A 12,393-nucleotide genomic window follows, 5' to 3' on the forward strand; every position below is an offset into this window, starting at 1 on the left:
CTTACTAACATTTTCTTACGTTTACACTGCTTCACAAATTTCAAGATATATGTTTTATAAGATAAGCAATTGATTTGTTCATCTTCCTGAGGCCGAAATTATTATAATTAAAAGTAAGTCTTGGTGTCCCTGAATCTTCAGTTCAGTTCAGTTCAGTTCAGTTCAGTTCATTTGCTCAGTCGGAATCGCAGCACGCCAGGCCTCCCTGTCCATCAGCATCTCCCAGAGTTCACTCAGGCTCACGTCCATCGAGTCCGTGATGCCATCCAGCCATCTCATCCTCTCTCGTCCCCTTCTCCTCCTGCCCCCAGTTCCTCCCAGCATCAGAGTCTTTTCCAATGAGTCAACTCTTCGCATGAGGTGGCCAAAGTACTGGAGTTTCAGCTTGAGCATCAGTCCTTCCAAAGAAATCCCAGGGCTGATCTCCTTCAGAATGGACTGATTGGATCTCCTTGCAATCCAAGGGACTCTCAAGAGTCTTCTCCAACACCGCAGTTCAAAAGCATCAATTTTTCAATGCTCAGCTTTCTTCACAGTCCAACTCTCACATCCATACATGACTGCTGGAAAAACTATAGCCTTGACTAGACGGACCTTTGTTGGCAAAGTAATGTCTCTGCTTTTCAATATGCTATCTAGGTAGGTCATAACTTTCCTTCCAAGGAGTAAGCGTCTTTTAATTTCATGGCTGCAGTTACCATCTGCAGTGATTTTGGAGCCCCCCAAAATAAAGTCTGACACTGTTTCCCCATCCATTAAGCACATCAAAATCTATTTATGAATGATTTACTTTGACATCTTCCTTGGACTGAACTGTGTCCCTTTACTGCAGGATCTAACTGCAGAATGAAGTAGACAAAATTTACAAAATCCTGAAACTTTTCTGCCTTGCTCCTTAAAGTTCTAGCCTTGGTAAACAATAGGGCCTGAGTCAGGATTTATTTAAATCAGTTATTTTGTCACCAAGTGTTGCTCGCTCACTAAGTCGTGTCCGACTCTTTTTGATCCCAGGGACAATAGCACGTCAGGCTTCCCTGTCCTTCACTATTTCCCTAAGTTTGCTCAAACTCATGTCCATTAAGTCGGTGATCCAACTCAATGGATCACCATTTATTCCTCTATCAGCCCTTTCTCCTCATGCCCTCAATCTTTCCTATCATCTGGGTCTTTTCCAGTGAGTCAGGTGGCCACTTTGTATCAGGTGGCCAAAGAATTGAAACTTCAGCTTTAGCATCAGTCCTTCCAATGAATATTCAGGGTGCCTAGTAACAGGAGTCGATAATTTCCTAGGTAGGATTTAGAAATTTATTTGTATCCCACACTTACCCTCCAATTAGAAAATTCCATATGTTTTAGATTCTTATTATTAGTGCATGTCCCTTCCGTTACCAATCCCTGCCCAAAACAAACAAACCAAAGCAAATAAATAACAAAACAAAAAACCCAAACCCTTTCACCTAGCAATGTCTGTGTTTATTAGGGTTCTTTAATTGCAGTTGAGTGAATGAAACCTAACTCAAATTAAGTTAAGCAAAATAGGAATTGGGTGCCTCATTAAACTGAAAATCTCATGGACAAAGCTGATTTTGCACACAGTCAGATAACAGGGTTTTGATGATGTCAGTAACACTCTGTGTCTCACTCTGTATTTCATATGGTCCCTCAATCATACTCACAGACTTTCAGATACAAGAAAAGCATATTTACCTTACAGTAGTTCAATACATAACATATAACATCTTATATAAGAAGACCAAAGGTAAGAAGCCACTGACATTGCTTCAGCAGCTCAAAAATGCCAGGAGCATTGATCTTTAACCTCATGACATCAAGATGGGAGCCAAGCTTTAGATTTTACATGTATATTTTAGGAATAAAAAATGGTAGGAAAAAAGATATCCAGTGACATGATGAATTCTGTTTTAAGAGACATGTAAAAGTTTTCCCAAAAGCCATGCAGCAATTATTCATTAACGTTAACATTTGTTGGCTAGAACCACATCACATACACTTACATAATGATAAGATACTTTCATGAAAGCCCATTTTTCTCAGCCTTTTTAAAGGAAAAGAGACTTTGGAAGGGGTGTTTCATTAGCTAACCAAAACTAAATGTCAACAGACTGTAAGAAAATGAAGATAGATGATATGGATATTTACAACCAACAATCACATCATACCAGATTATGTGGGAAGGGAAATCTGTCCTTACAAAGACTGACAGAAAATGTGAAGGATGCTGATTGGTCAAGCTTGGTTCTTTGCTCTCTGAACCTATCATTATACTCAGAGGGATGGGGTATACTTCTAGGAATCATATTAAGAACAGCTCCAACTGAGTCATACAAAATTGTTTCCATACAGCAAAGTGGAATCCTGTTTTCCAAAGCAAAATCAGGGGCACAGAGTACATTAATTTTCTGTTACTGTGGAAAAAGTTACCAAAATTTGATGGTTTAAAACAATTTCATCTATTATTTTACAGTTTTCATGGGTTAGGAGTTTTGGCACAGCTTAACTGAGTCCTCTGTACAGGATCTCAAGCAGCTGAAATCCACATACTTCCTGGGACAGCATTCTCATCTGAGGCCCAGGGGCTTCTCCCAAGCTCAAAGTGTGGGTAACAGAATTTACACCCATGGCCAGCTGTAGAGCTCATGGCGGATTGCTTCTGAAAAGCCAGGACTGACACATATACACTGTTGATGCTATGTATAAAATGGACAACTGATGGGAACCCACTATACGGCACAGGGAGCTCTACTTGCTACTTGCTCCACGGTGTCCTGTATGGAAGAGAAATCCAAAAAGGAGGGAATACATGTATATGTATGACTGTTCATTTTGATATGCAGTAGAAGCTAACACAAAACTGTGAAGCAGCTATACTGTAATAAAAATTAACAACAACAACAAAAAATAAACAGAGTGTCCCTGATCCTATACTCAGGATAATCTCCCCTTTGGTTAACTTTAAAATCTACTGATTAGAGACCTTAATTGCACTTTAAAAGTACTGTCACCTCGGCCATATTATGTTGCTGATGTGGAAGAGACTTCTACCATCTTCACAGTACCAGTCCATACTAAAATGAGGGGAGAGGGGTTATAGGCCATGTACACCAGGGCATGGGAGTCTTAGAGACCTTCTTATATTTTCACCTGTCACAGAGGATTGCTTTGGGGAAACTAACAGATCACTAGAGCAATATGAATGAAAAACACTGACCTTATATACTCACCAGTTTAAATAACTGTAACAAAATACTGAAAATTTGAGTCTATATGGTAATCTGCTTTGAGTAATCATGATTTACAAGTTAGAAAAACTCTAAGAAAATTAGACTACAATTTTTCCTAAATAATTTGTGTATTTACTGTGAGCATAATGGGAAAAGTAAAAGAAAAGTGAGTTGATTTTTACTTGTTGTCTTCTGTATAACTGGCATTTCTAATGTTGATCAGAACTTATATCATAATTAGTTATGGTCCATTTGTACCTAAAGGAAAGTGAAATTGCAGGAGTGGTATAAACTTCAAGGTGAAAAAAACAAGCCACAGGGGTTAAATATCATATTTTCTCTTATTGGGAATAAGTTCAGAGATAATCCATACAGTGGAAAATGTTAACATCTTAAAAGGAAGGTATGTTTTAATTTGATCCTCCTGGTGGTAAAAAAAAGTGCCTTTGTTTGTTTGTTTGTTTGTTTGTTAATTACTGTTGAGCATAGATGTCTGTAAAAAACAAATCTGTATCTTCAGGTTGGTTTTTTCCTAGATATTTTATTCTTCTGTTGCAGTGGTGAATGGGATTGTTTCCTTAACTTCTCTTTCTGATTTTTCGTTGTTAGTGTAGAGGAATGCAAAGGATTTCTGTGTATTAGTTTTATATCCTGTGACTTTACTATATTCATTGATTAACTGTAGTAATTTTCTGGTGGGATTTTTAGGGTTTTGTATGTAGAGGATCATGTCATCTGCAAACAGTGAGAGTTTTACTTCTCTTTTCCAATCTGGATTCCTTTTATTTCTTTTTCTTCTCTGATCGCCATGTTTATGACTTCCAAAACTATGTTGAATAATAGTGATGAGAATGGGCACCCTTGTCTTGTTCTTGATCTTAGAGAGGACCAATCAAAGATGACGCAAACAGATGGAGAGATATACCTTGTCCTTGGATTGGAAGAATCAATATTGTGAAAACTGGAAAACAGCAACACGCTAAGAATGAAACTAGAACACCTTCTAACACCATATACAAAATATACTCAAAATGGATAAAATACTTAAATGTAAGGTCAGAAACTATAAAGCTCTTAGGAAAGCACATAGGCAGTACACTTCTTGACATAAATGACAGCAAGATCCTCTGTGGCCCATCTCCTAGAGTAACGGAAATAAAAGCAAAAATTACCAAAAAGGGCTTCAGTTCAGTTCAGTTCAGTCGCTCAGTCGTGTCCGACTCTTTGCGACCCCGTGAATTGCAGCACGCCAGGCCTCCCTGTCCATCACCAACACCCAGAGTTCACTCAGACTCACATCCATCAAGTCCGTGATGCCATCCAGCCATCTCATCCTCTGTCATCCCCTTCTCCTCCTGCCCCCAATCCCTCCCAGCATCAGAGTCTTTTCCAATGAGTCAACTCTTCACTTGAGGTGGCCAAAGTACTGGAGTTTTAGCTTTAGCATCATTCCTTCCAAAGAACACCCAGGGCGGATCTCCTTCAAAATGGACTGGTTGGAGCCCCTTGCAGACCAAGGGACTCTCAAGAGTCTTCTCCAACATCACAGTTCAAAAGCATCAATTCTTCGGCGCTCAGCCTTCTTCACAGTCCAACTCTCACATCCATACATGACCACTGGAAAAACCATAGCCTTGACTGGATGGATCTTTGTTGACAAAGTAATGGATTATTACTCAGCCATAAAAAAGAACAAATTTGAGTCAATTCTAGTGAGGTGGATGAACCTAGAGCCTCTTATACATAGTGAAATAATTCAGAAAGAAAAAAACAAATATAGTATGTTAATGTTTGGAGAAGGAAATGGCAACCCACTCCAATGTTCTTGCCTGGAGAATCCCAGGGACGGGGGAGCCTGGTGGGCTACCGTCTATGGGGTCACACAGAGTCGGACATGACTGAAGTGACTTAGCAGCACCAGCAGCAATGTTTATATACACAAAAACTAGAAAAATGATATTGATGAAACTTTGCAGGGAAGGAAGGGAAATGCAGAGCTAGAGAACGGACTTCTGGACACAGTGTGGGAGGGACAGATGAGACGAATGGAGAAAGTAGCATCAACATTAACACACTCCCAGGTGTAAGATGGATAGGTGGTGAGAAGGTACTGGTTAGCACAGGGAGTCCAGCCTGGCACTCTATAATGACCTGGAAGGGTGGGATGGGGGAATGGGAGGAAGGAGAGGTAGGTATAACTATGGCTGATACAGCCATAACTCTATGTATGCCAGAAACCAATGCAACATTGCAAGTTTCTTTTTTAATTTTAAAATGTATTGAACAACTGTTCATAATAACCAGTCATATTAAAAAGATAATAGAAAAATGTATGTACACTATAGAAAAATAGAATATCTAAGTACAGCCTTTGGCCCACAGGAATTTGGTGAAGGAAATAAAATGTTACATTATTCAAAAAGTAAATTTTGTGTCCTATCAAAGTGTTTAAAATCTCTCAATTAATAGTTCTAATTAATATATGTAATTCTGTTGTGATATGTTAAATAGTTAAAAATATATATATACCTACACAAACACACACACACACAGACACATATATATATATACAGTTAAAGAAATATGTATACATACATTGTCTATATATCATGATAGATCTTCTTTTAATAACCTTAGCTAGAATTCCCTGATATTGGTCAGAAGTCATCTGTGACACTCCAATAACAATTTGCCTATGATTAGAAGCAGTGTTTTTGCATTTAATTCTGAGCACTTATTTTTAACTGTCAAAGACTGCTCTAACAGATAGTGGTCCTGTATATTTCTGAGAATCAAGGGCAGTGCTGTCACAGCCAATGAAACCGATTGGCCTGAATATGACCAGTTCACTCTAAAGCAAAGTCACTAAGCATTCTTTAATGTATGGAACAAAAGAAAAGTCTATAGACAGGCTAAAAATGTCTAATCAATAACATTCCTATAAAATAAAGTTTTTAAATATAGTCTGATTCCTTGAAAACAAAAAGAAAAATAGACTTCCTCCTATATATAAGGTTTAGTAGACTTCATAATGAAAACGTAATCCTTTTTGCAGTGTTAGACCATTTAGTCACTTTCATTTCAAGTCATATTCCTTTAACTGAAGCAGAATTTACATATGTCTGCTGATTTAAATGTGTCATTAAGATTCAGGCTATGTTAGAGGGTTTGGAAATGATTTTCAGACATCTGTCTCTGGAACGCTTAAGGAGCTCATTGCTCCAAACAGGCCCTGGATGCTATCAGAATAGTTCCCTGACACTCAAATAACTTAAAAGCAGAATTTTATCATTGTGTGCATAAGGTCAACTCTATTAAGTCTATGGAAGCAATGGAACACACACCTGCAACTCTATGGAATAATATTCCTATTTTCCATTGTAATACCTACAAGAAACACATAGCGCATTCTGGAAAAGAGAGAGATGGAATTTGATCTATAAACCTAAAATTCTGATGCAGGAAGATTTCATTTAGGTCCAGTTAATAGAAGTGGTGCTAGTGGTAAAGAATTTACCTGTCAGTGCAAGAGATGCAAGAGACATAGGTTTGATCCCTGGGTTGGGAAGACCTCTTGGAGAAGGAAATGGCAACCTACCCCAAGATCCAAGACAGAGGAGCCTGGCAGGCTACAGCCCATGGGGTCACAAAGAGTCAGACATGACTGATCTACTGAACACACAATACACAGTAGTAGTCTTATTAGTCTGATCTAGCTGTGAGTGGGGAGGGGAGCTATAGATGAAGCAGGATTTAACATTAATGGAAATTTATTTTTTTGAAAAATTACCTGTAATATCAAATAAAGAGAATCACATATGAGATACAGACACAAAGGGATCTGTGAATTTGTGTGCTTGAATTACTGATTATGAAAAATATGGAGAAAGCCAACACATTTGCCTAAAGTAAAACTGATGATTAAATACAACATCTTGAGCTTCTTGGTAATTCTTGTATTAATTTTCTATCATTGCTGTAGCAAGTTGTCACAATCTTTGCAGGGTAAAACAACACCCATTTATTACAGCTATGGGTCCAATGTTTGGTGGTCTTGACTGGGTTCTCAGCTTAGGGCCTTAGAAGGCCAAAATCACTATGTGAACTGGGCTGGAGGCTGTGGGGAAAAATTCTGCTTGCAAGCTCACGCAAATTTTTTGGCAAATAGCTCATTTTATTGTAGGACTAAGACTCTTATTCCCTTGCTGGTTGTCAGCTAGAAGACTCTCCTTGCTCTCTAAGACTGCCTACCTTCCTGCCGTTGCGGCCCCATTCATCTTCAAAGCAAGCAATGGCACAAGTCATTTTCCAGCTTCAACTCTCCCTGACTTCTTATTTTGTAATCAGAAACTGCTTTAAGGGCTCCTGTAATTAGATCAGTTCAGTTCAGTTCAGTCACTCAGTCATGTCCAACTCATTGTGACCCCATGAACTGTAGCACGCTAGGACACCCTGTCCATCACCAACTCCCAGAGTCCACCCAGACCCATGTCCATTGAGTCAATGATGCCATCCAACCATCTCATCCTCTGTCGTCCCCTTCTCCCCCTGCCTTCAATCTTTCCCAGCATCATGGTCTTTTCAAATGAGTCAGCTGTTTGCATTAGGTAGCCAAAATATTGTAGTTTCACCTTCAACATCAATCCTTCCAATGAACACCCAGGACTGATCTCCTTTAGGATGAACTGGTTGGATCTCCTTGCAGCCCAAGGGACTCTCAAGAGTCTTCCCTTGAGTCTTTTCTTCCAACACCACAGTTCAAAAGCATAAATTCTTTGGCACTCACCTTTCTTTATAGTCCAACTCTCACATCCATACATGACCACTGGAAAAACAATAGCTTTGACTAGGTGGAACTTTGTTAACAAAGTAATGTCTCTGTTTTTCAATTTTGCTATCTAGGTTGGTCATAACTTTCCTTCCAAGGAGTGAGCGTCTTTTAATTTCATGGCTGCAGTCACCATCTGCAGTGATTTTCGAGCCCCCCAAAATAAAGTCTGACACTGTTTCCACTGTTTCTCCATCTATTTGCCATGAAGTACTTTGGCCACCTCATGCAAAGAGTTGACTCATTGGAAAAGACCCTGGTGCTGGGAGGGATTGGGGGCAGGAGGAAAAGGGGATGACAGAGGATGAAATGGCTGGATGGCATCACCGACTCGATGGAGGTGAGTTTGAGTGAATTCTGGGAGTTGGTGATGGACAGGGAGGCCTGGCGTACTGCAGTTCATGGGTCGCAAAGAGTCAGACACGACTGAGTGACTGAACTGAACTGGACTGAATGGGACCAGATGCCATGATCTTAGTTTTCTGAATTTTGAGCTTTAAGCCAACTTTTCACTCTCCTCTTTCACTTTCATCAAGAGGCTATTTAGTACTTCTTCACTTTCTGCCATAAGGGTGGTGTCATCTGTATTAGGTCAGTTTCATTCAAATTGTCTCCTTGTCTTATCAACTCAACTGTGCCATATAAAATAATCATGGAAATGATATCTGTTCATAGGTTTTGGGGATTAAAACTGGACATCTCTGGCTGACCATTTTAGAAATTCTACCTTATGATCGCCGTTCAAGGAATCCAACAACTACTTTATTCCATGGTCCTATAGTGACATTTTTCCTCCTTGTTCTCCGGGACCAGAGGTATTATACCAGCATCTCTTTCTATTAGTGTCCCATCCTAGTTCTCTACTGGTGAACATTTTAACAATTGCATAACTGCAACAAACAATGTAACTTTCCAGTGTTCCTCTGCTGTCAGTATCGGGGTCCCCATTGCTGGTTAGATAGTCAGCATTGTGTTAGTAAAATTCCAATTTATGTCTGGCTTCTTATAGCCATTCCTGTCCACTAGGCTAGAAGGGTTTCTCTGGAAACAGTCTCTGAGAAAGAGATTGTGTTGGGGATTGCTCTCAAGGGAGACGTGTATTGGGAATGTAGAGGAGGGAGTTGCTGATTCTCAGTGCAGTGCTAAATGAGGTCTCATTTGATCCTCGAGCAAGTTCTCGAACTAGAGTATCCTTTGAAAGCATGGTGGGACCATTGTGTCCTCATATTAGCTGGTCCTGGGAGGTAATTACCTGTAACAGCTAGCAATTCCCAGTAAAGTAACAGCTGAGAGTCACCATGGGCTGATAAGGCAGAACACTACAGAACCGTCTACCACTACAGAACTGTCTACCACTACAGAACCGTCTACCACTACAGTTCAGTTCAGTTCAGTTCAGTCGCTCAGTCATGTCTGACTCTTTGCGACCCCATGAATCGCAGCACACCAGGCCTCCCTGTCCATCACCAACTCCCAGAGTTCACTCAGACTCACGTCCATCAAGTCAGTGCTGCCATCCAGCCATCTCATCCTCTGTCGTCCCCTTCTCCTCCTGCCCCCAATCCCTCTCAGCATCAGAGTCTTTTCCAATGAGTCAACTCTTCACATGAGGTGGCCAAAGTACTGGAGATTCAGCTTCAGCATCATTCCCTCCAAAGAAATCCCAGGGCTCATCTCCTTCAGAATGGACTGGTTGGATCTCCTTGCAGTCCAAGGGACTCTCAAGAGTCTTTTCCAACACCACAGTTCAAAAGCACCAATTCTTCGGCACTCAGCTTTCTTCACAGTCCAACTCTCACATCCATACATGATCACTGGAAAAACCATAGCCTTGACTAGACAGACCTTTGTTGGCAAAGTAATGTCTGTGCTTTTCAATATGCTATCTAGGTTGGCCATAACTTTTCTTCCAAGGAGCAAGCGTCTTTTAATTTCATGGCTGCAATCACCATCTGCAGTGATTTTGGAGCCCCCCTCCCAAAATAAAGTCTGACACTGTTTCCACTGTTTCCCCATCTATTTCCCATGAAGTGATGGGACTAGATACATGCCATGATCTTCGTTTTCTGAATGTTGAGCTTTAAGCCAACTTTTTCACTCTCCACTTTCACTTTCAAGAGGCTTTTTAGTTCCTCTTCACTTTCTGCCATAAGGGTGGTGTCATCTGCATATCTGAGGTGATTGATACTTCTCCCGGCAATCTTGATTCCAGCTTGTGCTTCTTCCAACCCAGTGTTTCTCATGATGTACTCTGCATATAAGTTAAATAAGCAGGGTGACAATATACAGGCTTGATGTACTCCTTTTCCTATTTGGAACCAGACAGTATTTGCTCAATACTGTACTTTGCTAAATACTGTACTTTGGCAAATTGCAAAACTCCTAATGCAATCATATCTACTAACAGTATCATTATCTACATATCTACTAATGTTACATATCTACTTACAATCTAGTACCACTACAGTATCTGCTAAAACTACTATATCTTCTAACACTCCTGCATCTACTATCAATACTGTATCTATTAAGAATACTGTATCTGCCAACTCTACAGTAATGACAAACACTATAATATCTACTAACATTACACTATCTGACATTGTGATGTCTGCCAGCACTACAATATATACTAACAGTACCATATCGACTAAGACCATCATTGTATCTACTAATAAACCCTACAATATCTACTAATGCTACACTTACTATCATAGTCTCTATACAATTGAAAGAGAAAAATCTTTACTCAACTGGAAGACTCCAAATTAGACAAAGTATTCTTGATTTTTGAATGTTTATTTTATAAGAAAACATCACTACATCACACTTGGTTGCCATCAGGATAGACAAAAGTACCAATACTTACAGATATAGTTTTTTGGATAAAAATCTAGGAATTTAAATATTCTTTCTTTTATCAAAGAAAGTAAATGGTAAAGTCCTTCTTCCTTTTAATCCCACCTACTAAAGAAGCCTATTTTGCAACAGAGTTGTACTTGTTTCATATTTAAATTCGGTGGGGCCAACTGAATTAGTAGAGGGAAGTCTCTCAGTGCTAGAGACCTAGACTTTAGCCCTTTCTCTTCAGTGTAACTTTGAAGCAGTCATTTAGCTTCATCTTTTTCTCTAATTTTTGAAATGAAAATATTGGAATAATTAATCTTCCATGTTCTTTCCAAGCCGGAAACCATAAGCTGGATACTGATTTTATTCCCTTTATGAAAGATTCTTCTCTCTTGAGCTCAGATTTCACAATCTGTTTTCCCCATTTGTCATCTTCACCACTTGAGCAGCCTTGACTTGAAATGTGAGGCCACCCCCATACAAGCTGTTCTGATCTGCCAAGCTGTCCACTCTCCACCCCATCATTTTGCTTGTGTGTGTGTGTGTGTTTGGGAGAGAGATTTACATATCCTGCCAATAGAAATTCACGGCACTCTTGCATTTAAAACATTTCCTGTATATGAGCTAGCACCTCAAGTAGCCATGGAAGAATTTAGAAGCTCCAAAAGGAGAAAGCTTCCGACAATGATTATGAAGGATGCTTTTGCATTAAATGGTGAAGTTTTTCTTTTCTAAAGTGACTTGCTGGGATCCTAAGAACTTGACTCTTATTTGTGACTCTGGCTAGTAAACAGCAAATTTACTGACTCTCAAGTGAAAGGCTTACTTTGGGTATGCATGCCAGCCTTCTAGTATTAGTGCTGGCCACACACCTCCATGGCCTTCCTCCTCTCTCAACTAGATTCTCTTTCAATTACTTGTTACTTCCTCTCATGATTGGAAAAACACACTGATAAAAAAGAAATACTCTTACCACCTAGTGGTGAACACTGGTGACATGTCAATGTCCTTTTACTGTTTGATGTTTTATCATGCATTAGGATTTTTTGATTTTGTATCATCAAATATCTGAGCTTTGTAAAATATCATTCCTTTAATTTGGAATTATTTTTATTGTTTCAAGAAAAAAATAGTTCTGTGGAAAATTAGATTAAGGAATGCAATACTAAGGTGGCTAGAATATATCTCTGTCTCCCAGAGTACTTGATAAAGACTGTCACACTATATTATTTATTTCAGAGACAGAATATTATAATTTCTATGACCACAGAGTTTCATGTCAGATAATACTGGCTATAAATCCTGTTGCCATTTAAAAGACGTTTGACTTCTGGCAAATTGCTTAACTTTGTTAAGGAATTTTTACACTGATGAAAAGAAGATATATATACTTTTAGAATTTTTGTCACAGTATTTGTAAATCTTATATTTAGAGCCTGAAAATGAAAATGTGCTCAATATTTACTCTTATCAAAG

This window comes from Ovis canadensis, chromosome 16 (genome assembly GCF_042477335.2).
Source record: "Ovis canadensis isolate MfBH-ARS-UI-01 breed Bighorn chromosome 16, ARS-UI_OviCan_v2, whole genome shotgun sequence".
In the NCBI taxonomy this organism is placed as follows: Eukaryota; Metazoa; Chordata; class Mammalia; order Artiodactyla; family Bovidae; genus Ovis; species Ovis canadensis.